This window comes from Sus scrofa, chromosome 3, assembly GCF_054392235.1.
Source record: "Sus scrofa isolate SSC_HxYL_T2T_F1_AM1 chromosome 3, Sscrofa_HxYL_maternal_Yorkshire_Landrace_v2.0, whole genome shotgun sequence".
Taxonomy (NCBI): Eukaryota; Metazoa; Chordata; class Mammalia; order Artiodactyla; family Suidae; genus Sus; species Sus scrofa.
In genome coordinates this window covers 94,252,131-94,278,257 of record NC_139385.1, presented here as the reverse complement: position 1 = coordinate 94,278,257, position 26,127 = coordinate 94,252,131, and the positions used below count along the sequence as shown (strand labels likewise).

Sequence of the window (26,127 nt, the reverse complement as noted above, 5' to 3'; positions counted from 1 at the left end):
GAAAGTGAACTGGCTATTCCCAAGACACTTCCTTTTCCTTCTGGACACCACTGGATTATATTTTCTGGCTTCCCTTGAGGTTAGGTGTGGCCAGTGGCATGTGGGCAGAAGTGATTTGCCTCTTCTGTGTCCTGCAGATGATTCAGCAAACAGTTCTGCTGCGGTAACATGCTGTTATGCAAGAAAATAATTCTGTGGTCAAATAAGATTAGGCAATGCTATGTCAAGCAAAATTAGAATTTTCTTCCTTTGATTTTTTTTTTTTTTTGTCTTTTTGTCTTTTTTTAGGGCCGCACTTGCAGCATGTGGAGGTCAAATCAGGCTAGGGGTCAAATCAGAGCTGGAGCTGCCAGCCTATGCCACAGCCACTGCAATACCAGATCTGAGCCACGACTGCGACCTACACCTCAGCTCACAGCAATGCCAGATCCTTAACCCACAGAGCGAGGCCAAGGATTGAACCTGCAACCTCATGGTTCCTGTTGGATTTGTTTCCAGTGTGCCATGACGGGAACCCCTGGATCATTTTATAATTCAAATATAATGGTTGTCATGAGCCTCTAAGAAGGCGCTAAACCATTCAGAATTCCCCAGACTTGGAGTTCCCGTTGCGGTGCTGCAGAAACGTATCCAACTAGTATCCATGAGGATGTGGGTTCGATCCCTGGCCTCGCTCAGTGGGTCAGGGATCCAGCATTGCCATGAGCCATGGTGTAGGTCACATACTCTGCTCAGATCCCACTTTGCTGTGGCTGTGGTGCAGGCTGGCAGCTGCAGCTCTGATTCGACCCCTAGCCTGGCAACTTACATATGCCACTGGTGTAGCCTTAAAAAGCCAAAAAACAAAACCAGAATTCCCTAAACTTAGTCACAGAAATGTTGTTTTTTTGTTTGTTGTTTTTCTGAAAAAACCTATCACATGTCAAGGAAATATGGTCAAAGTAAGAGTAGAGTTAGCAGAGGTATGGGGATGAGGTAAAGGGATGTTCACTTCTGATGCCCTTTAATTAAACCAGGGGCTGCATTCAGAATACTTCAAAGGTAATAACAAATGCAACCAGTGTGTGCATTAAGGGCAGATTCCTAGTGCCATTTTCTTTCTCCCTCCTTCCCTCTCTCTCTCTCCTTTCTTACTGAGTGAGGCCAGAGATCGAACCTGCATCCTCACAGATACTAGGTGACCCACAACAGGAACTCCCACAGTGCCATTTTTTTAAGGAGTAGTCCTTAGTGATTTCAATGGTGAAATCAGAATTTCAGTATTTTGGAGTCCCTATCATAAAGACGAAGTTTCAATCCCTGGCCATGCTCAGTGGGATAAGGATCCAGCGTTGCCATGTGCTACAATGTAGGTGGAAGATGTGGCTCAGATCCAGAGTGGCTGTGGCTGTGGCTGTGAGCAGCAGCTGCAGCTTCAATTTGACCCCTAGCCTGGCAATTTCCATATGCCACAGGTGTGGCCCTAAAAGGAAGAATAAAAGAAAAAATTTCAGGATTTCTTACCTAGTTTTGCTAGAGAATGGTAACTAAGAATTATTTTATTTTCATTCTGAGTGCTACGTGACACCATTATTTTAATTTTAATTTATTATTTCCCCAATACATTATTGTTTTTCTACTGTACAGCATGATGACCCATTTTTACATTATTTTTTCTCACATTATCATGCTCCATTATAAGTGACTAGATATAGTTCCCAGTGCTACACAGCAGGATCTCATTGCTAATCCATTCCAAAGGCAACAGTTTGCATCTATTAACCCCAAGCTCCCAATCCATCCCAATCCCTCCCCCTCCCCCTAGGCAACCACAAGTCTATTCTCCAAGTCCATGATTTTCTTTTCTGTTGAAAGGTTCATTTGTGCCGTATATTAAATCAAAAAATACAATACCTTTTAAAATTGCACCACAAAAAATCAAATATCTGGGAATACACCTGACCAAGGAGGTAAAAGACTTATATGCTGAGAACTATAAAACATTAATCAAGGAAATTAAAGAAGATGTAAAGAAATAGAAAGATAGTCCATGCTCCTGGGTTAGAAAAAGTAATGTAAAAATGGCCATACCACCCAAAGCAATCTACAGATTCAATGCAATCCCTATCAAATTACCCTTGACATTTTTCACAGAACTAGAACAAACAATCCAAAAATGTGTATGGAACCACAAAAGACCCAGAATTGCCAAAGAAATCCTGAGAAACAAAAAACCAAGCAGGAGGCATAACTCTCCCAGACTTCAGGCACTATTACCAAGCCACAGTCATTAGGACAGTGTGGTACTGGTACCAAAACAGACATACAGACCAATGGAACAGGATGGAGAACCCAGAAATAAACCCAGACACCCATGGTCAATTAATCTTTGACAAAGGAGGCAAGAACATAAAATGGGAAAAAGACAGTCTTTTCAGCAAGTCTTGATGGGAAACCTGGACAGCTGCATGCAGATCAATGAAACTAGAACACACCCTCACACCATGCACCAAAATAAACTCAAATGGCCTAAAGACTTAAATATAAGACAAGATACCATCAAACTCCTGGAAGAGAACATAGGCAAAACATTCTCTGATGGCAACCTTACAGTGTTTTCTCAGGTCAGTCTCCCAAAGCATCAGAAATAAAAGCAAAAATAAACCAATGGGACCTAATCAAACTGACAAGCTTTGGCACAGCAATGGAAACCAAAAATAAAACAAAAAGACAACTTACAGAGTGGGAGAAAATAGTTTCAAATGATGCAACTGACAAGGGCTTAATCTCTAAAATATGCAAGCACCTTATACAACTCAACAGCAAAAAAGCCAACAACCCAATTGAAAAATAGGCAAAAAAAAGCTGAATAGACATTTCTCCAAAGAAGATGTACAGATGGCCAACAAGCACATGAAAAAATGCTCAACATCACTGAGTAGCAGATAATTGTAAATCAAAACTACCATAAGATATCACCTCACACCAGTCAGAATGGCCATCATTAATAAGTCCACAAATAACCAATGCTGGAGAAGGTGTGGAGAAAAGGGAACCCTCCTGTACTGTTGGTGGGAATGTAAGCTGGTACAACCACTATGGAGAACAGTATGAAGGTACCTTAGAAATATATTATATAGAACTACCACATGACCCAGGAATCCCACTCTTGGGCATATATCTGGACAAAACTTTCCTTAATAAAGATACATGCACCTGCATGTTCATTGCAGCACTATTCACAATAGCCAAGACATGGAAACAACCCAAATGTCCATTGACAGATGAATGGATTAAGAAGAAGTGGTATATATACACAATGGAATACTACCCAGCCATAAAAAAGAACAGAATAATCAATTTGCAGCAACATGGATGGAACTAGAGACTCTCATACTGAGTGAAGTAAGTCAGAAAGAGAAAGACAAATACCATATGACATCACTTATACATGACACCATTCTTGATACTGTCATAATTACTGAGCACACTTATCACTTCTTGAGCTCTATAGATTGTTAGAAAATGCAGAGCTGTGTGGAATGGTGTGGTGCACTGGGAAAAGTGATGAAGCAGGAGGCTGGTTAACTGGGCTCTACTCCTGGCACATAAGGAATACATCATGACGCTTAACTATTCTAGCACCTCATCCTTAAAAAAGGTTCTACAATCCTTTTCATGTTAATATAGAACATCACACTATCAGATGTATATTTAGAACTTCAATCTTATCTTCCTCCACAAGATGCTGATTCCAATATATCATGTTCTTCATAAGGCAGAGTTTGAAACAATGGCCTCCATTTCACAACCGGATAATAAACTGTACAGTATGAAACACAGTAATGCCAAAGCCTTATCAGCTATCTTACTAACAAATATTTCACATGAAAAAGTTAGTTAGAAGCTCCTTTTGAAAAATCCATTGTTTGTGTGACCTCAGTGTGCAGGTGGATCACCTAGATTTGTCAGGATGGAATTACATGACGTTTAACAAAAAACATCCCCTTGTGTCTAAAATTCAAGTCTTTTCTTTCTTTTTCTTCTTTCTCACTTCCGTAGCTTGCAAATTGTTTTATGCAAATTACCACACTGGCTTCCTCAACCTGCTAATCCTTCACCTCCCCACTATAAACAATCAGAGACAAGGTAATGATGGTGATTATGATGATAGCAACAACAAAATCAGCTACATATATAGGGCTCTTGAGATGTGCTAGACAGTACTCCATGTACGTCCTATACGCAGTATCAACTCTGAATGTTCACAACAACACTATTAGGTTTATTATCCCCATTTTTACAGGGGGGGAACCTGAGACACAGTGTGATCAAGGGATGGTCCTAAGCTCTCACAACCTATATGGAAAAGACCTGAGATAGAGGCTCACATTTTGACAGAGACAGCCATGTTTTTTGGCATCAGCGTAGGTTGAAATTCGGTTCTACCTTTTACAGCCATTTGACCTTGAGCAAGATATTTGATTGTTATGGATCTCAAATTTCTCCTCTGGAATGTGGAAAGAATAACCTAGGCTTTGTGGATTTTGTTTCTTTGTTCTTGGTGAAAAGTTAATAATATACAGTCTATAGAACACCTGACACCAGTTACATACTCAATAAATGATAGCTGCTACTGCTAACTATGGTTTCTTACCAATCAGATGCAATCCCATGAAAAGTTATGTTTGAGGGAAATAGAAGACAAAGTCAGAAGTGGAAAAAGGAGGGAAAGAGCGAGCATGCAATCCAAGGAAGGGCTGACTTTGCTCCAAAATGGATTTGCACAGCTCCAAAGAAGCTGATACCTGGGTGTCCAAGCTCAGCATCATGATGACATCTGGTGGCCTGGGGGGGGGGGTCCTCTGGACCCTGGAACTAAGAAGAGCTTTTTCTTACTGTATAGGTGGGTCTCCAGAGCTACTGCAGGAAGGGGCTAAAAGGGAAGCTGCCTCTCAGCAGGCAGCTGCCTGGATGCCCTGCTTCTATTCAACACTAACTTTATTAAGATATCAGAGCCAGAGCAGGTAGGTGGCTGCAGGGGAAAACGTGAGTGGGCAAAAAGGTGGGGGGAGGCAAGCACTTAATAAAAGATATTTCTTTTCCTTTTTTTAATCTAAGTCTGGCAGGAACACCATTAAAAGGTGATTGAGAGTTGGTGATTTTTTTTTTTTAAAGAAAAAGCACTTTTTCCTTCTAAAGAGAAAGAAAGATGCCCATTTTCCCCAATTCACTTAGAGCACAGAATGTTTTCCTCTAGGTATTCATCCAATTAACTGGTCAGACAGCTGGAATCTGATACAGGGAATAAACAATTCTTCAAAGAGAAGCCACTCAGCGCTTTTCTTTGAGGAACACCCCCCCCCCCAAATGCACCCCTCCTCACTCCCCCTTTCCTTTTTTCCCCTGGTTCCCTATAATCCCAGGTCTGGCCTGGATGTCACAGCTTCAGAACTGAGAACTGTCATCTGTGGTCTGCCACTCTCCCCACCCTGCCAGGAATGACACTTTAGTTCTGTGTTAATTGCCCTACTGCAGCTCGGCTATCAGCCAGGGCCTGTCTCAGATTTACTGATTGCAGACGTGAGTGGAGTGAGTGAGCAAGCATGCAGGGGTCGGGGCTCCGAGGGACCAAGTTCAAGGGCACCGAATGGTACAGACGCATAAACAAGGGAATGGTATGTAAGCAATAAAGACATAAAGGTTAGGATCAGGGCTAGCAGTACAATAAACAGCTGTGATAACCCAGTTTGTTTATAGATAAAGAATTTACAGTAAAATCCTCAACTTGCAGCCTACATTTAACACTTTAGGAGACATATAATTTCTTTACATCTTTGCTTGCTCCATCATCGCATTCTGCAAACATCTGTGGCCATCTCAGGGATTTTTCTCCCCTTTCTTTCCAACATTAGAAGTGTACAGTCATCACAACATCTAGAAATAGACACCAAATCTAAAATCTTAGTGTTTGACAGCAGCAGCTACAAATTCCAAAAGACAGCTACTTCTAGCTGCTACTGTTCTGGTGTCCCATTAAAAATCTCTATTTTTCAAGCTGCAAAATGTTCTTTTGCACTCCATTTTTCCTAATTTTATTTTAATATAACTAGCGAGACTAAGTAAAATTTCATTAGAATGCCTATAAATTTGACTCTACGTATGTTGTGTTAACTCTTTTTTAAAATAGATTTCAGAGTATAACCAAGCATTTGGTGAAATCACCACAGCCAGTGCTTCTTAACTGTCCTAGGAGGCCCCCATCAGAAGTACAATATATTGTACTGTAACTATTGATCCAAATGGCTACATTTCTAAAGCAGAAAATGATTGTATAGTGAGAGCAGAGCAGAGGGGCAGTAAAATGCCCTCCAGTATATAAAGACATAAAGATTAAAGTCACCCTGTAGATTCCCTTTAACTCCTCCAAATCCACTGTGTAATGTGTTCTTTTAGGATAAATCAGAAATGTGGTACAAATTAACATGACAGGGATGACATTCGTAAATAAAAATGCTCCTCAGCATTGTCCAGGCCAGACCAAGTTCATTTTCCTTTAAATACTTTTAAATGCTAATTAAAACCCCAGATGTCAAAAAAGTAACATCTGAATATCTTGAAGGCAAAACGACACCCCAAAATTTGTCAGACAGAACACGTATTCTGGATAAGGAACTGAGACGTCAGTACACAGGATGCCCTACAGTGTTAATACCAACAGTTTTCGAGGCTATGGTTAGTCTTCAATTTCTATAAAGTTAGAGTGTTTTCCAAAGGACAGGTAGAATCTGATGAATGAGATTTTAAATTGTGCTTTGCTGAAGGGTGCTTCTTGTTTAACCCTTTCTTGTCTCTGCCCCCCTTCTATAGTAAATTGCCACTTAAATAGTTTTTTTTTTAAACAAACCATATTTAAATAACACCCTATACAGCTTGGTTTATAAAGGCTACTATCAAGTTAGCATTTAAGTTACTATGTGATAAGAAAGGATCTTGCTGGCTTTGATTTGGTTTCATGCTAGAAAGAACACAAAGGAAGTCCACATTTTTAAACAGGCTCAGAACATGGATGACTGAGCCAAGACTTGAAGTTTAGGGGAATTATTTATTATCACTTTAATTAATAAACCAGCTTGTTTTCACCAATGTTCCCTTGTGTGTTGAAATGCCAGTTTGTGTCAAAAGGAATCTATACATTGATTGTACATACAAAGATCTGACTGAAGAATTTTAATGACTGTGGTGCGGATGGTACCAGTCTTGGCCTTAAAAGTAGCAAGTAGAATTGCCATTTATATTTCAAAAGATTGCAGGGCTTTGTGGAGGTCTGTGATCTGTAGGGGGAAACTTTATATGGAGCTGGAGGTACTCTGTTCTCCCACCCCATCATTGACCTCTAGCAGATGTGACACAGGCTGAGATGGGATAGCCTGGATTCACTGGCTTCACTCCTCATAGCAGTGGGCAGAAGAAAGCAGGCTGTAGGGAGCTTCCCAGGCCACAGCAGGACCACTCTGCCCTGAAACTATTCTGACACTTAGTACCAATGAAGAACTCTAGAGGGGGAAACAGAGAAAAAGAGAGATGAGAACTCAAAAGAAGGGAGGAGGGGAGGCAGGCAGCATTTCCCTTCTTCTCCCTTATGGTAGTTGGAAAAGAACAAATTACACCTCCCTCCCACCCCTGTCCCCGCTTTGAACTGAAGCGTACTACCTCACAGTGTGCTTATATAGGCTTCATTAGAGTCTCTGATCACGACAAACAACCAAAAACATGTCTACAAGTAATTCATTTGAGTACTGGATGAACCCCTCGCTGAAAAGCTCTCTGTTGGCACCAAAGAATTTGGACTTAGTAGCACACTAGTGATGTGCCTCCCTCCCTCCTTTCTTGTATTAATCAGAGCCATTTGTGAAGACTTGAGACCTAGGATGTAGTCATGTAGCTGGGAACTTCACAGCTGAGGTTTGCAAGAGTCGTTCTCTGTCGTGTATTACTACAGAAGTTTGTATTCTATTAAGAGCTAATAAATGACAAAGATTTGGACTAATCCCCTGCCAGGGTTCATTTTCATTACAGGTTCCTGCTATTTTTCCAGTGCCTTTTGCTCTGCCCTTCTTGCTACATATGGAAAACCTATATCAAGATGGTTGTCATGGCAATGAAAAGATTTGCATGTGTCTTATCTATCTATTTAAATACCTTCTTATGGTTTATAACTACTATAATATATCCCTCCAGCTCTGCTCATCACTAATGTAGAGCTATCCTGGTGTGTCTGAGGTCATCAATACCATCTGAAGCATGTTGTTTAGACAACTCTGAAGCCACTGACCATGGGGGTAATTGCTTTATGCAAATAAAAAAAGGTGTAGTAGTGATATGTGCCTTGGTCAGCCTTGAAATTTAAATGGATAGCCGTTATTGTCTCTCCCACAAGGACATTTGTTTCAGGACAGGGACAATACACAAGAACTTTTACTTTCTTTCTCATACTTAGTCCTTTTCTTCTTTGTCTCCTTCCTTGCCAAACTCTACCAATTTCAGAAGTTGAATCATCATTTCAAGGTTTTGATCATAAGCATACTCAATATAAAATTTTGTAGAGAGCTGGACTTGAGGTAGAAATTGCAAGTCTGGTAAGATTTTGACCTGTTTGTCCTAGATTCTCAAGGTTCTCTTCTTCAGTCTTCCCACCTTCTAAGTCCCACTTCTTTTTCCTTTAATGCAACTTCTTGTCATCGGGCAAACTAAGTAAATACAATCTTTATTATAAAAAGCATAGCTCACATTAATAGTGAAATGTCATTAAACAATAATCTTCTGAAGGGACAATACCTAAACCAAAAAGAGACCCTATCCCTACATCCCCTTGTAAATAGCACAGTGAAGGGAAGTGAGATCAGCTTACTCACATTTGATCTTGTCCCTTCAAGGATGTGGCTTTTTTTGGCCTCTTTTGATAAAGCCTACTTTTAAAGGTTTCCTAAGAACTTCACATAAACATTTTTAGTAAATTGTGGTTTGAAGCTTATAGAGATTAAAAAAAAAAAACTTATCAAGAAAATCTAGTAGTTTGGTAATGCAATGATTTTCTATTCGCTTTTGAATTCTGTACCATACTTACGAGCAAAGAATTCTTAAAGATAATTTATATCATTATTTGTAGTCTTAGGTAATGTTACCCTGCTCTTGGAGTAGCACATTAAGGACCATTTTACCCTGACAATAAAGTGAGGCTGTGTTTACATATTGGACTACAATCACTGTTTGACTAATCTGTAAAGGGTAGATTTTTCTATTGCATTTCAATAGCTCATCTACTTCAGACTGTTGTGAACTTTCTAAAGATGTGTTTTCATTTATAATAGCAGATCTTGCAATGTGGTAATCTGGAATTGAAGTTTCAGTGACAGATTCATTCAACAAGCACTTTGCATGAGGCATTACTGCAAACATTATTTTTTTATAAAAAAAATATAAAAGTGACAAAACCTTCCAAAGATAATTTCTGCAATTTAGTAAACTAAGGATTTCAAGTCAGGCATCAGTTTCCGGGTGTTTTTCATAATGGATTTCACAGCAGATGACCTGACAGGCAATCTCATGATCTGAGCGGTGCTTTGAGGCATATATACAAACTGCCATCAGAAGCACAGGGAGACACCCTTCCTTTCACATGACATGCCTGCAAGTTAAGCACTGCAAATGTCCAGAGGTCCAGACTGACCCCTTCACCTCCTGTCTGGGAAACATTCCTACTCTGAGCCATTCATTCTTGACAACAAACAGAGCCAGGCCATGGTGCTTGTTTTCAAAGGCCAGCAGAAGCAAGAATGAATGGAGCATATCTGGTACAATAATGGCTGGCAAGGACTATGGATCAAATTGCAAAACCTGTGCCCTAGCTGAGGGGAGTGCAGGAGAGATGAAAGAGGAAGAAGAAAGGGAGGGAGAGGAAGATAGTGCCAGATGGAGTAACCCTCTTTTATATTTCCTCTTTTATTTGCTTGCCTTCTCTCCTCCAACTCTACTGCCTTCCCCCCATCACAAGCATGTTATATCATATACAAGTATATGATTTATGCAGCACCCTGCTAAAATTTATAGTTTATTTAAAAAACACTAATTTCTATAGAAGTTTCAAAGTTTGGCTATTGCTACATGATATCACAGCAATAAATATGAATACCCAGTTCCTCCTCCAAAGGTAATTATTTTTTGTACATCCATATATGTTAGCATATATCTCATTCATTGTATTACAGTCTTGAGATTTTATTCTTAGATTGTCCATGACCCAGCAGCCTAGCATTATTTGGAACCTCGTAAAGTTGAACACTGCATTTTCTGTAAACTGTTTATTTTCTGTTGAATGAATGAATCTGTTTCTGTGTCATGGGTAGATGCAAATCATTTCTGCCCATGAAAAATAAAACACAGAATTCACTACACTGAAAAATACACTTTTATGTAATTAGTATATGATATTGATAACCCCCCACCCCCAAAAGAGTTTACTTCACAGTAAGATCTTAATCATGGAGCATGAAAAGAGAAGTATGAAGTCCTGATTCTATGGAATTAACAACATGAGGTTGGGGGAGTGGGAGGAGAGAGTTGTCGGGGGCAGGCATAAGAAAAGGAGAAGAAGGAATAAAGGCCCTGAGAAAAGACATTAAAGGCTAGGAAAACCAGGGAAGTGTATTGTCTTCCAGAGTCAAGAAGCCTGAATCAAATGGCCAGTGATGTCAACAAGATGATGACTGGGTGATCCTCATTAATTAAGTAATCAGGAAGTCATGGGAGAAAATGTTAGGGCCATTTCAGTCAACTAGCAAGGGCAGAGTCTCAGCAATGTGGGCTGCAGAGGTGCATGCCAAGGCAGTACCTAGTGGGAAACTTTGGCCCATAAAGGCTTTCTTTGTTCACTTGATTCTCTGTTATAAAATTAAGAGAGCTTTTAACTCGCATTTAATAACAGAAAAAAATAATAGAGAAGTGAGAATGTAGGAGGGAGAAAGCCTCATCAAAACATGAAAATTAATTCCTTCTCCAGGTAAGCATAGTTAAAATTTTAATGAACAAATTCTCACAGAGATTAGAATGATACACATTTGCCTTTTAAACAAATGCCAGACATTACACACCAAAAATCACATGAAAAGATACTCAACATCACTAATTATTAGAGAAAAGCAAATCAAAACTACAATAAGGTATTACCTCAGAATGGCCATCATCAAAAAGTCTACCAGCATTAAATGCTAGAGAGGATTTGAAGAAAAGGGAAGCCTCCTACACTGTTGGAGGGAATGTAAGCTGGTGTAACAAGTATAGAGAACAGTATGGAGGTTTCTTTAAAAACTAAATTTAGAACTACCATATGATCTAGCGTTTCCACTCCTCAGCATCTATCTGGAGAAAACCATAATTTGAAAAGATACATGCACCCCAGTGTTCACTGTAGCACCATTTACAATAGCCAAAACTTGGAAGCAACCTAAATGTTCATCAACAGAGGACTGGATAAAGAAGATTTGGTACATATATACAACGGAATATTACTCAGCCATAAAAAAGGAGATAATGCCATTTAGAGCAATATGGGTGGACCTAGAAATTATCATACTAAGTAAGTCAGAGAAAGGCAAATATCATATGAGATAACTAATATGTGTAATTTAATAAAAAATGATACAAAAAGACTTACAAAACAGAAACAGACTCAAAGGTTTTGAAATCAAACTGATGGCTACCATAGTGGAAACGTGAGGGGAGTGGGATAAATTAGGAGGTTAGGATTAATATATACACACTACCACATATAAAATAGGTAAGTAAAAACAACCTACTGTATAGCACAGGGAAATCTACTCAATACTGTGTAATAACCAATATAGGAAAAAAATTTGAAAAAGAATGGAAAAATGTATAGTATAACTGAATCACTTTGCTGTACACCTGAAACACAACATTGTAAGTCAACTATACTGCAATAAATATTTTTAAGTTTAAATTTTTTTTAAAGACCAGAATATTGTGACAGTCTAAGTTCAGTACTTGCTATCACACTCTAGATAAACAATTTTAACTCTTAACTCCCACCATTTTTTTAGCCTGTTAAAAAAAATAATCTATTTCTGAAGGTAAAACTAAGAGCAAGTTTTTTTGCTTAAATTATATGGGCCCTTAGGGAACATTAGTTCACCAGAGAGAATTAAAAACAAAAGCAGCCTTATGGCTGACTCCTACAATATCTGCATCTTGTGGAGAAAGTACAGAAGAGAGCAAAGGCTATAGTGTGCACACTCTGGGTCTCACACTGAAGCCCCATGGGCAAGATGCCAAGATGGTGTAAGGGGCAAGGGAAGCAGAGGTAACGTCTGAGCAGCTCATGGGGTTCCTCTCTGAGCAGCACTGCCTCAGCCCTAGCCAATATGGAACAGTATGTGCCTGTAACAGAACCTGAAAGGCAGCTCAAGAAAGAAGGCTTCACCTTTTGCGGGCATTTAACTGCATGGAGGAGGATCTTTTATTGAGAATGGCCAGGCAATCACAGACTAAGCTCCCCATGTACAAATAACTTACAGACTCTCTGAACTTATAACCTTTAAGTTAATTACTCTGATAATCCAAAATATAGGTTTAGTCAATCTATAGCCAGGTAATGAAACTGTATTATTTTTTTATAAATTTGAGACCAAAAGCATCATCAAATTCAGAGTAGAGTCTATTAATTTAAAAGAAATCCTTGCTTTAAGGTAGGATTTTATGGAAGGCCCCAATATCACAAGGAGGATTTTTTATTAGGAACCGTTATCAATACAACTCAACTTGGAATGTTAAGTTCAGCTACATAAAGATGCATGTGTGTGAACACAATTGTGGAAGGCTGAATCCTAAGATGACCCCTAATGACCTATACTGAGGTATAATGACCTGTTCTTGGGAACAGACAGAACATGCCCCTTGCTTCTAACCAGCACAAGATGACAAAGGTGAGGGGATGTTACTCTCATGATTAAATTACCTTACATGGCAAAGATGGAAGGATTTTACTGGTATAATTAAAGCACTGAATAAACAGACTTTAAGTAAATCCAAATGGAAATTATCTAGGGCATGCCTAGCCAAATCAGGTGAGCCATTTAAAAGCATGTCTAAAGGTTAGAGACTCTGTCCTACCACTGCCAATTCTATAGCTGCAAGGAAATGAATTCTGCCAACAAGCTGAGGAAGCCTGGAAGCAGGTCCTTCCTCAGTCAACCCTTTAATGAGAATGCCACTCCACCAACATCTTGATTACAAGTTTTTGAGATCCTGAGCAAAGGATTCAGATACACCATGCACTGCCTCCTGAACCATGGAACGTGTGAGGAAATACATTGTTGTTGTAAGCCACTAAGCTTGTGTTAATTTTTTAGACAGCAATTAAAAAGTAGTACCAATAGCCAAATCACTCTTGGGTCTATCTTTGGCTTTCTGTCAGTTGCTTATTAGTTACAAACTATAGAAGTCAACTCTGTTTACCTTATTAAAGGTTGTATCATAGTTCACATAATCTCCAAAAGGTCTGGGGAAACCAGGCTTGCAACCTATGCAGTTAGAAGCAATTCTCCAAATCACACAGTGGGAGTGGTTCCATAAAGATACAATGGCTGCAGCCACTGGACTGCACTGACTCCAGTTCATACAGTCAGCATCACTCAAGCTGAACATGGGCATCTACTGTTAAAGATACTTCTGCTTCTGGAAAGCACATGTAGTCACTAACCACTGCCAGCCATGTGAGAATGGCATTTGAAGGATCCTTGTTTTTCCACTGGATAAAATACAGGCCTTCTACTTAGCTGCAAGGACACTAAAGAAAGCAAATATTTGGAATTTTGAGTCTGCATATTAGGAGGCAGGATCTTTTAAGTAAGATGGGTATTCCCCAAACAAAGGAAATGGCTTCAGATGCTAGCAGCCAAAATGAATGACTTGCTTACTAAATAAGTTATACCCCATGCCTTCCTGTATCCCAGAATTCTTACATCATCTTCTAATAATGTGAGACTGGGGCTCACTTTGAGTAATTTTACAGGTTAGTTTTAGAAAATGGCCCTTTCCAAGCTCCAGTCCTCAAACTATATATTCCTGAGGATATTCAAATGAATAAGGCAATTACAACTCAGGACAGGGCAAATGTGGATCCTTTTTAAGAGTCCAATTATTGTTTTATTTGGTTTTCTGCCACTGTTAAAACACTGCATAAGACCGTCAGTGTTTTTCATGGAATGTATTTTATTAATCTGGTAATCATATTGAATATTTGTTGTCTGTAGAGGCCTGCCAGGATTCTAGGCTGAAGATACTTATCCATGACTATTATCCCATCACAAATCATCGTTGATAAACATTGAAAATATTAATCAGCTTCCATCTGATCATAGTCCCCCATTTAATCACAGAAAAATCTCTGTTGTTTATGTACTGGCTTCTTTCCTCCTTCATTCATTTTGCTCATTTAAAGCCTCCTTCCTGGACTCTTAGTTCCAAACACATCCTGATGAATAGCGGCAGGCAGGAATATATCCCATGGTTCAAATTGCACTGACATTCATGCAGACACAAAAAAGAAGAGTGGAGATATACCACTGATCCAACCCCCCAAGATAAACCATCATAGGGAATGTGTGTGTCCTATTAATTCTTCTCCCAGAAGAGGTCAAGAGGGCAATGGGTTGATCCCACGACATAGATGAAGGGTGAGTAAGGGAAATTCCTTATTGATGTGAACAGTGCTGAGAGATTATAAAGTTTAGGATGCTTTCTACAAACCAAAGACCCTCTCTTCCAACAGAAAGGGGCGAAAAGTGGAGAGAGGATCAAATGGTGGTTGAGAAACTGTATGTAGAGATAGGAAGTATTTGTAAAGATGGTAACAGAACAAACATGGCCCATGAAAAGGAAATGTGGGATATTAAAATGATTGTTATGGTATTTTACTTTTTTAGATGCAAGAAAAATGCCCATATGAATTATATATTAAACAGAATTTGGTGCTTAACACTCTCCAGGCTCCTTGGCTCTTTCACACAACTGACCTCTATAAGAGTAACAAAGAGATACAGACAAAATAACAATGCTCCTAGAAAATTGCAGCTTGCCCCAGTGATGACCCTCCACAGCCAGGTACAGTAGGACATGTTCCATCCCAGAATATTCCACAGACATATTTCCTTTTTTGCTTCTTTTTTTTTTTTTTTTGCCATTTCTTGGGCCGCTCTCACGGCATATGGAGGTTCCCAGGCTAGGGGTCGAATCGGAGCTGTAGCCACCGGCCTACACCAGAGCCACAGCAATGCGGGATCCGAGCTGCGTCTGCGACCTACACCACAGCTCACGGCAACACCGGATCGTTAACCCGCTGAGCAAGGACAGGGACCGAACCCGCAACCTCATGGTTCCTAGTCGGATTTGTTAACCACTGCACCACGACGGGAACTCCTGCTTCTTCTCTTGAGGCAGATGGAGGAGGCTAGGTATAGATATAGGAGTATGACAAACAAGAAAGGAGGTGTTTGTTGGCGAGTTGGTGAGTTGGGGTGTTCACATGTGTGTGTGTACCTGACTCAGTTGGATATACAGCCTTTAGTTCTTGCTTTGCAATTTTATACCTATTGGAAAATGAGTTTTGCTAGAAATTGAAATGAAAAGCAGATTTTAGCATAATCTCGAAAGGAAAAGTCACCTATTGAGGAATTAGATTGAGCCATTAGATAGTATCATTTTGGAAGGCCAAAAAATATGGCTAAATAGTGTCTTTCTCATATGTTTCTAATCCTATCTGCTGCCTCCATGAAAGATGCAAGGGGTGTAGAGCCAGGGGCATATACCTAATGGGATCACAAATGAGTATATGATTACAAACTGTAATAAGTGCTAGCAACTTACTCTAAGGATCCATAACAAAGGACTCAGACCTAGGGATGAAGGTCAGGATAACTCACTGAAAATGTACAGATAGCAAGAGGAGGGGTGATCCTGGTGTGTAGGGGTAGAGCAGAAGCAGTCCATTCCTCTTCAGATAGGATGGGTCCCTGTGCCAAGTGTCAAGGACCAAGAAGACATTGTGCCAGCCTTCATGGAGACTACCTTCCAGTGAGTGCAATGATAATAATTGGGCAAACAAAAATATCCATAAACAGAATCATTTCAAGTAGTAATATGTGCTCTGAAGGACATTAACAAGGGAGTTCAGAGGGAAAACAATAGAGAAGGATCACTAGAGTGGTCCAGGGGTCCTTCTGAAGAGGTGATATTTATGCTGTGACACGAAGGATGGGAAAGAGCCTTATACACAGAGTATAAGGAAATGCATTCTACACAGAGGGAATAGAATGAGCAAAGATTATGTGATTACAAACACACACACGCACACACACACAAACCTACCCCAAACTAAAAAACCACTTGCTTACTGGCTTCAAAAAGAGAGTAAGAAAGTGACTAAGATGAGCTGGAGATAGACAAAAAAAGACCATTTGGATCTCCAAGGTGTGGCAGATGGTTTGGTTTTATTATAAGTGCAAGGAAAACTCAAATGCCCCACATATAGTGCTTATTATCTGAGTATAATAGGTTGTAATATTTTTTCTGGTTAATTAATTTATCTCACTGTGAATGCAGACTTAACCTCCATGTAGCTGAGTGTTTTAAATGTGTTTTTGAGATAGGGGATATAGTGTGTACATTTTAAAACAGGTATTAATAACATTAACATTGAAGATTGGAAAAGGAAAGGTAGCAGTCATAACTATGTGGCATGACTGACATATATTACCTTATATAATCCTCACAATATAGCTGAGAATTCAGTACTATCATAATTCCCATTTAAAGAAGCAGAAAATGAGATAGAAAAAGGTATTCCATGCAAACAGTAATTAAAAAAAAGAAAGTGAGGTAACAATACTTAAACCCGGCAAAATAGACTTTAAAAAAAAGACTGCTACAGAAGACAAAGAAGGAGGTTATATTATGATCAAGGGATTGATCCCAGAAGATAGAACAACTGCAAATATATATGTACCCAACATAGGACCACCCAAATACAGCAAATGTTAACACTGTAACTTTTTACAGATGGCGTTATACTATACATAGAATATCCTAAAGATGCCATCAAAAAACTACTAGAGTTCATAAATATATCTGGTAAAGTTTCTGGATACAAAATTAATGTAAAAAAATCTGTTGCACTTCCGTATGCTAACAACAAACTATCGGAGACATTAAAAAAAAAGCCTGTTTACAATCACATGAAAAGGAATAAAATACCTAGAAATAAGTCCAACTAAGGATGTAAGAGACCTTACTCATAAAACTATAAGACACTGATGAAAAAAAGTGAAGATAATGCACAAAAATAAAAAAATATACTGTGTTCATGAATTGGAAGAATTAATATTGTTAACATGACCATACTGCTCAAGGCAATGCAATCTCTTTCAAAATACCAAGGGCATTCTTCACAGAACTAGAACAAATCATTTTAAAATTTGTATGGAAACACAAAAGATCCCAAATAGCCAAAACAATCTTGAGAAAGAACAGAGCTGGAAGAAGCAAGCTTCCTGACTTCAGGCTTTATTACAAAGATACAGTAATCAGAAGAATCTGGTATTGGTACAGATACATAAATCAATAGAAAAGGACAGAGAGCCCCAAAAAATAAACTCAGGCATTTATGGTCAATTAATCCATGACAAAGGAGGCAAGAATATACAATGGAGAAAAGACAGTCTCTTCAATAAGTGGCTCTGGGAAAACTGGACAGCTATAAGTAAAACAATGAAATTAGAATATTTTGTTACTCCATATACAAAAATATGCTCAAAATGGATTAAATACATAAAACTAAGACCAGAAACAATAGAATTCCTAGAAGAAAACATAGGCAGAAAACTCTTTGCAATAAATCATATAAACATTCTGAAAATGTTTCCCAATCCCTATCTATATCTATATCTAGATATATAAAATCAGATGACAAATGCAAATTTTACAAATAATGTAATTTTTAAAATTTAATTTAATCTGAGATTCACTCATGGGGATTGGAAAGTTAGTCTCAATTTCTTTGAACTCTTTCCTTAGGCTTTCATCTAGGTATCTTAACAGTTATGTATTGTCAACAAGGTGGAAAAAGGAAGTACATGGTGTTCTTTTATGTTCCATATATTTGATAACCACTAAGATGATCATTGTCCCATCAAGTTCTCCTTTTTCCACTCATTCATGTCACTGCCAAGACAGTGTGTGGGGGCCTTCAGGTCCAGACATGTTCTGTCCTATGCCATATCCTCTGAGTTTCCAGGGAACTGTGGGCTGTCCTCAAGCATGACTGTTCTCATTCTATGTTGGGGCATAGAATCTATGAGGTCACATCTACCCAGACAAAACAGCAAGCATTTCTTCAGTGAGATATTGCCACTCTTTGGGGGGCTCTACCTAAGACTGTCTGTCTCTTCTCTCAGATTCCACAAATCTCACAGGTGGGTGAAATTTTCCATCCTCTAAATGCCCTGAGTGGAAGAGCAGGACACAGAACCTCACAAATATCTGGGTCCTTCTTGATTTTCTTCTGATTCTCATCCTTCCCTGACCAAGAATAGTCACTCTTAGATAAGAAGACTTACTCTCTGATTCCCTTTGTAGTCTTATAAATCCACTGTATACACCTGAGTCCTTGCCATCTCTTTTTACAGCCTGGGATTTTGAAACTAAAACCACAGAAATAAGTTCTTTCTTCTTTGTTAGCATTTTCTTTCCTAAAGATAAGTTCAGAATCTTCTAGCTGATACCTAAATTAGTAAGAGTTGGCAAGGTCCAAGTTAGAAGCTATCGCTGAAGAAAAATGATCAATATTTCCAAAATGCCATCCTATTTTGCTAAGAAGATCAGTATATTTGATAATCTGCAGTTAATTTATATTTTCAGTTAAGGGATTTTGTTTGTAGCCATAGGACTTTAAGTCAGTTGTTGATAAGTATTTCTGAGTATATTGATGCTGAGGAACACTCAAAAACTTTGTCCACGGAGGAGCTTGAGCTTAGGACTATTCATTGATATGTTTGGAATAAAATCTTTCTTGAATGGAATTGAGACCTCTTCAGTCTTTTTCCATCTCTGTATTAGTGCATTATACCTCATACCATAATGAAGTAAAACACTGAAGGAAAAATAAAGCATATTTGGATCCAAACGCAACTTCACCCCCAAGGAACCATATTTATTATTCAAACATAGGTGCACAACAATAAAAAAGTACCCTCTTCAACTTTATATGCCATATCATTTATTGAACATTATTATAGGTTGCTTCTGTCTTCATTTTTATTACCACTTGTCAAGCAGAAGTGATTCAACTTGCCTTTCTGACCTACCTACAACTTCCAACCCAATTAAGTAATTAACTGTATCTATAGTCATACATATAAAAGATTAAGGGGTTTGTATTTTAAATACTAGAGAACTCCTTTGCATAGAGCAGAATATCCATCTATAATACAGAGCCAATCTGCACTTTTTTTTGCTTTTGATATTTCCATTTTTCATAAAATAATGGTCCATAAGGCACACTTAAATTCAAAATAACTCGTGATTTCATTTTCAGTCCACAAAATATGGATCAATGAACAACTTGCATTGTTTTTAGGTTACACCCAAGGTTTTCCACAGACCAGTCTGGAGCATCCAGCTGATCTCACTTGAACAGAGCTGTGATCTGACCATACTCACCATTCCACAAGTTCCAGGGCTTATATTGTGTCCAGTTAGATTGAGTACCGGGTGTCCATTTAGGGCCCAGTACTCATTCCACTTCCCCTTTACCAAGCACTTTGTGCATTTCTCCTTTGAAGGAGAATGTATTTGGTGCCCTTATTTGAACCTTTGTCAGTCTAATAGTCTTATTTCTTTTCCCTACTCTCCAGAAGAGAAATTCTTGGTTCCTGATCCGACTGCTCCAGCTATATTATTCTTTTAACAATTACCGTCCCTGTTCCTCCTTGCCATCTTACCCAGATAGTTTTAGGTATCTTTAAGCTATGCAGAAACAGAGGTCTAGTGGAAAGAGCACTAACTTTTTCTCTCATATCAATTATACCACTAAATAGCTGTGTACCATCAGATCAATCTTAGAACCACAGCCATAGTGTATTCAGTAGGAACCTTAAAGACCATGGCTCAGTCTTGTGCCTCTAGCAAAGTTACTAAGAACACAGAATGAAAAAGTGCCTTTCTCAGAATCTCAAAACCAGAAAGTAATGTAGTCAGAACCAGAATTGGAGTTTCCTTATTCCCATTCTGCCACGTTTGCATGTATATAGTTCTGTCTAGGCTAAATTAATCTTCCCTGGTTTATTAGGTAGATAATATCTCCTGGGGAAGAACTTGTTCTACTTTGAAAGCTCAAATAAAGTGACATAGAGGGTTGTGTGTGTGCGTGCACATGCGCGTGTTAGGGAATGTATGTGCATGACTTGAAAATATTCAAATATTCAGTATTGTTTAAAAACTAAAAATATATATCAACTGAATATTTGAAATATAACTAATATTGTTGCTTTCATCTCTGCTTATTTTGTCCCCAAATGTATTTTTTAAAGGTTGCTCAATAAGGCCTTTATTATTCAGTGGCTTAGAATTTGGAATCCAGTCTTTATTCTTTTAGGGAAATTCTATGTAGCTCATACTGTTGAAGTTTCTGAATCCTACAGTAATGTACCTGTTTTATTATATTATCAGATAGTATCACATAGTTTTTAATGAGACAATGTGTTAAGGGTTAGAACTTATTTTGGCACACAGGTCTCCTTCTTATCTGGAAAAATATTCATCAGAAGGATTTGATATTCCCCTCTACCCACCATCCTACCTGTTGGGCAGTGGAGGCTCCAAGCCATTGGTCAGTTTCTTGGCCTGAGTATATCTAGGATCTGGATGAATGAGGAGCTTTGAACTAGACTTTCATATAGACCAAAGAGAATGTTTCTTAGTCAAGATCAGTCTTGTGCTAACCATTGTTAATCTAAAAGCAAGAATTCTGCACTGAAGAATACTTGTATATTTGGAATTCAGAAAAGTAGAGTCAAGGGCGAGGAGAGATTTCCTTTGTTCATTTCTTACACTTGCTGAATTTTCATTGTGAGGCAAAGTGAGAAGCAAGGACCCAGGTATGCATTTTAGGGGTGGACACTGCAGATTCTCTGCGGAAGGGAAAGATGATGGGGACTCCAGCATGGCAGGAGCATGACAAACTCCTGTATCCTATCCCCAATTCCTAATAGGTTTTCACTGGTTGGTGGTAGGAGTTTTGTATATAAGGTCCAACTGGAAGTTGCTAAGTCCTTCCATATCAGAGCTAAAGAGATGTCCAAGGCTTGCTTGACAATTCACCTATGCATTGAATTGTCTGTCAATGGACTGTGTCCAAAGTGGCTGGGGTGGAAGCCAGTCATTCTAACAAATTTCTGTGGCTTTTAAACAAAATGATCTTGAGAGGTAAACTTAAATTGCATACTTATGATACTTTCATTAAAGTATAAATTGCACTTGTGTTCTGGGAGCATGCATGCCACATGCCTAAAACCTAGGTTTGCTGAGCAGATATGATATCCTACTGCTGGCCCTTCCCTTTATCTTGTCTAACTATTCCTTGCTATTCCTCTATGTATGCACTTGGCTCCTCTAGCTACCATCTTTAGAAAAATGAATGCAGTCCTCAGATCATTTTTATATGTGAAAGTTAAACAAGTACTTGGGATACAAAATAAAGGAAGGGCTTGAAAGAGTTAAGCAAATTAAAAGGTACTCCTCTCTGTACTCAGATATGACTTCCCAACTGTGAATATTATAAGGGGTATCCTTATGAAAATATAACTCCCACAGGGAACTTAAAGGCAATTAAAACAACATTAGTGTTTTTCATAACTTTACAATGTCTTTATGCATGTGATAAAACCTTACTAATTATTGAAAAGTTATTTGTATTAAGATTTCAGAGCAGAGAGATAATCTGTGCAATTTAGAATCCTGAGCCATCGTCGGGGAGCTGGCTAACAGAACTAGAATTCCCTTGCCAGCATCTCCAGTTGCATCAGTGAACCTCAAACAGGATCCTTTGCTGGCAAATATTAGCTTATTATAGTTTAAAAATAAATAAATACCTTGAGCAAATGTGCAGTGACACCAAAAATTAGTTTCCACAAACTGACTAAATATAGTATCTGTTGGGAAAAGGCAAATGAGTTCAAGTGGAAAAAAAAAAAAAAAGTTCTAGAATGGAAAGCATACATTTCTTTAAATGGATGAAAAATTTTACTGTGATCTGAATGTAATCAACATTCAAGGCTGACTATATGGAGAGAAGAAAGACAAAGGCTTACTGGGCAACTTCCCTGCTTCAGCTCGGTATCAATTTGGCAGGGAGAGTGCAGAACACCCCACATTGCTCTTTGCACATGCTAGGCATCCAGACCATACAACCAATTCCTCAACCCCTCTCATGAGCTATTATGTAATATGCTAACCAGGCAGAGTTGTAAAGGCATGTTAAAGAAAATGTGGAAAGGAAGGTTTCTGAGCTTTCCAGAGTGTGATCATGAAAGTTTCAGAAGGGAAAGCTCCTTAGAAATACAACTCTGTCACTGGAAGGATGAAGAAATCGGGATCCAGAAAGATCAAGCGATTTGCTCAAAGCCATCATCAGTGAATGTAGGAACCCAGGATGAAAAGCAGTCTTAGCTTTTGGGGAAATATTCTCCCTAATATAGGTGATGCATGGCAGAGACATAAAGGCAAGTATATCAGCAAGGAAACAAGCCTTCTATTATTACTTTGAAACAATGAGTATTATGGGAGTGGTGATCTGCAGACAAGGTCAGATTACTTTAGGACATTCGAATTCTTGAGTAGTCCTTCAATACCAGGGGCCAAGAACAGATGATGCCAATCTGAGAACAGATATTCACTTCAAGGATAAGATCACATGAGTAATCCCTACTTAGATAACTAATAAGAAGTTGTTTGGATTTGTAATCACCAGGGGCCCATGATGAATTGGACTCCACCTAAAAGCTAATGGCAGAAAGAATTAGATTCCCTATAGGAATGCCCACTGCCTGAATAAAGTGTAAAATTACCATAGCAGACCATCCAGGATCATTTTCTATGCTGGTACACCCATGGCAACTCAGTAGCATTAGTGCTCACTTAGCAACAAAAGAAAGCAGTGAGCAAGTAAGTCAATTTAATAATAAAGTTTGCCAAAGGTCTATTTAAATCCATTAAGTGCAATAAACCAGCCCAGCTGAGATCTACAAGCAGAACTAGAATATTATTTCTTCATTGCTATACTTGGAGGGAGTAAACAGTCCAAAAGATAGTGAGGACAGTTATGATAGAGTCCAATCACAGGTGTTCATCAGAGAAAGAGCTCAATGATGTCTACCCATCTTTTGTTGGCTTCTGAGGAGGACTTCAACATACAGATGCTGCCCATGGGGGAGGAAAGGAGAAGTTTGCCAGCATGGAGTTCCCTGTTGGAGTTCCCAGTTATGACCTACTTATGAAAAAGAGGCATTTATTAAGCTGAAACCAATGCATTTAGAATCAAAATATGTTTCTATTCATTATATCTTTATTTTGCAAATTGCAACAAAGGCATCATCATATTTTATAATATATATTCCCCTCCTGTATCTCTCTCTCTCTCTCTCTCTCTCACACACACACACACACACACACACACACACACACTACCACCACCACCACCACAAACAACCACTACTAAGAAAATGGGTAAGAATAAAGGAAGACATAAGACTCATTATGTGGTAATGTTAGAAAAATGCTCAGGCCAAAGAAGGATACAAGAGCAAATAGCCAGAGAAATAACTTTTCGATAAGTTCAAAGGGAGTCAGGCACCTCCTTGACTCATTGTCTTCTCTTTTACGCATGTTATGCCCTGTCATGAAAAAGGAAGAATGAATTGAGAACTATAAATCAGCTGTGTGCTTATGATTAAGTTGCTGTTTATATGGCTGATATTTAGACTGACCTTTGAAGGATTGTGGAGTTTGTCTGTCTGGAGATCCTCAAATCTCAAACCAGAAAACATGCTGCTAAGAACCAAATGACCAGGAGGGAGATGAAATATTACCTTCCCCACTGTATACAGTTTTACTTAGTAAGCCTCCAGGCAGGTAGAAGTCATGGATAGGAGGATCCCATGAGGAGCTAAAGAAGTTATATGTTTGTTTACCACTTCGCAGGCTTTTCCTAGGGGTACCTCCACTCTCCTATCTCTTTTATGGAGAAGGCAGACAAATAAGGTGGTTAAGAACATAGCCTCTAGAGCCCAACTCATTTTTGTGCATCATTTTCTTATCTATAAAAATGAATATAATAATAGGACAATCTTTTCATTTTCTTGTGAAGATTAAATAAATTTGTGCATAAGCAAGTTACTTATCAAAGGCTAAGTTATGGCTTGACTCCTACTTAATGTCAATGCATTGATGTCTTCTTTCATAGCTTTCCATCTGTCAAATACAATTAAATATATTCTGGCATAGGTTATAGAATGGCAAGACTTTAGTCCCCTAAAGAGAAGTAGTTCAAAGTGATTAAGAGCACAGATGTTGAGGTAAAATAGACTAAGACTAGAATACTGGCTTTGCTACTAATTAACTCCATGATTTTAGTTAACCATTTCTAAGTCTCAGTTTTGTTTTTTTTTTGTTTTTTTTTTTTTTTTGTGAATTAAAGATAATACTGGAGTTCCCCTTATGACTCAGCAGGTTAGGGACATTGTCTCTGTGAGGATGCAGGTTCGATCCCTGGCCTTGCTCTGTGGGTTAAGGATATAGCATTGCCATAAATTGTGGCATAGATCACAGAGCTCAGAGCCGGTGTTGTTGTGGCTGTGGTGTAGACTGGAGCTGCACCTCTAAATCGACTGCTGGCCTGGGAACTTACATATGCTGCAGGTGTGGCTATAAAAGTTAAAAAAAAATGGTAAAAAGTTCTCATCATGGTAACCTAATAGAGGGATCACTCAGCATAAGGAACTATGAAAATATTATTATATCTCAGAATTTTAAAAGTAGAAGCAAATCTAGATATCTAGTTGAAGCAATACATTTTATGAGATATCTATCTATCTATCTTTCCATCTGCCCATCCATCCCTGTAACTTCCCCTACTTTCTCCATTATTCAAGTGGTAGCTAGACCATTCTATGCTTCTGCCTTAGGAAGGAGACATGGAAGTAGGAGAGAAAGATAGGAGGTATTTTTCTGGATTTGAGTTTCAAAATCCAAGACTCTCAAGGCAACAGAAATGATGCAATATTGACTATCAATTTGGGAATAAAGATAATGATAAATTAATAAAACTTCTCATACCCTAAGGCAGTATACCTCCTTTAAATTGGGCTCAAGACAAGATATACACACAGAAGTTGGTAAATCCCAAAGAAGGTGATGCCCCATGTTCCACTCCTTGAGTCAAGCCACAGACTATTAGTAAAACCCTCTGATTTGCAGCAGCTGAAACCATTAGTGACTTATTTCCCATTATGCAGAGTGGGCTAAAGGAATACAAAATCGCCAAAATAAAATGTATACATGCTGTATATAAAATAGCAAAACCTAGGTCACCCCTCTTCAAGAGTTTACCACATCCAGTGTGCATTACAACATGAAAGTAGCAGCTTAAGCCACTGGAGCAGAAGACACCTGCAGAAAGAAGCAAGCAGCCACCTGTGTAGAGTGACCACAGATGATCACATGGGAAAAAGGATATCTGAGTGTCTGCCATCATGAATACATATCAGCAGTTAGATACTCCCTAATTCTCTCCTCCTCACAATGAGGCCATAACACTAAATAAGTCTCCTAGAACTTAGACACAGTCATGGAAAAGAAGGACATCTCAAAACAAATGACATTACATATCAACCATCTTGACAAAATAAATTTGTATTATAGAAGACTACACAAACATATTTCTTGCACAGGCAACTTTATGCAAGGACTAGAATTTCTATTTGCTACAGGTAGGTAAACTGAAACTTGGAGAAATTAAAATCA

At 38.6% G+C, this 26,127-nt stretch overlaps 1 long non-coding RNA gene across 3 annotated transcripts in view; it reads right to left on the bottom strand.

Annotated features, from left to right (window-relative positions):
* LOC110260009 (uncharacterized) overlaps positions 1-26,127 on the bottom strand; it is an 822,333-nt gene that overhangs the window by 76,289 nt on the left and 719,917 nt on the right. Inside the window, exon 5 of one of the 3 annotated variants that reach the window (XR_014841890.1) lies at positions 5,718-7,535. The exons of the other annotated variants lie outside the window; for them this stretch is intronic. This is a non-coding gene — a long non-coding RNA (uncharacterized LOC110260009). Of the gene's footprint in view, positions 1-5,717; positions 7,536-26,127 lie in introns of those variants that run through there. 3 annotated transcript variants of the gene reach the window in all.